Raw genomic sequence first — 958 nt, forward strand, 5'->3', positions numbered from 1 at the left:
GGCAAGAGTGGATCTCTTATTGGAAAAACCTAATAGGAATTGCATTCATAAATAAAACCCTCCAAGAAGTCCAATAAACAATTCTTGAGATAGGCCTTATAATCCCTCTATATTCGTTGACTTTTCCCAGCTCCAAAGTTGACTTCAAACCCAATTATAACCTCTCTTTTAAGTCATCCTAATGATAGCACAGTAAAAGAACTTACAAACTCTGAAGGCTCAACCAACATTCGTGCTTACGGCAGAACTGATGGTAATTCTCTTTGGGGCTTCTAAAATAAAATTAATTCTGACCACTAATAGAGAAAGAAAGTCATAAACATCCCCTAAGATACTCTAATGGGAATTCAATGAATAAAAGAGGGAAGAACAAAAATTGAGATGATCCATGCATGCAGAAATGATGTGGTATTCTTTTTTATTCTTTTTGGGAGAGAATTCTCTGCGCAAGAGACATAGGGGAGCAAATCAATGAGGTGCGATGGAACATTTTTGTTCACAAGAGGGTAGGCTAGGTCATTTCATGTGAGGAGGTGAGGGAGAGAGAGAGGGTGCGCTAGCACCCTCCAGTGGCAGCTCAGAGAACCTTTCCCTTTCTTTTTAATGTTAGATTCATAGGTTTTCATTTATAGTGTGTTAGGTTAAAGCACGTAATTTGGGAAGTTATTTGAAAGAAGATATCTTTATCGTTTGTCTAGGATCAGAGTTAAGGGTAAGATTGTAATTTGAGTGATAAGAGCTGGTTTGGATTTTCACCTGTGTCCCGGGATCACATGCCCAAACAGCTTACATCTTTGCCCCACTCTTCACTGCTCTATGGAGTTTCATGGTGGATGAGAGGTGCCACAAAGTAGTTCATGTTTCTCTTAGAGGATGCCCTGCATCCGATGTTTAGCAGATTTTTATTATTATTATTATTATTATTATTATTTTTTTGTGGGTGGGGTTTTTTTTTTTT

This window comes from Macadamia integrifolia, chromosome 3 (genome assembly GCF_013358625.1).
Source record: "Macadamia integrifolia cultivar HAES 741 chromosome 3, SCU_Mint_v3, whole genome shotgun sequence".
Taxonomy (NCBI): domain Eukaryota; kingdom Viridiplantae; phylum Streptophyta; class Magnoliopsida; order Proteales; family Proteaceae; genus Macadamia; species Macadamia integrifolia.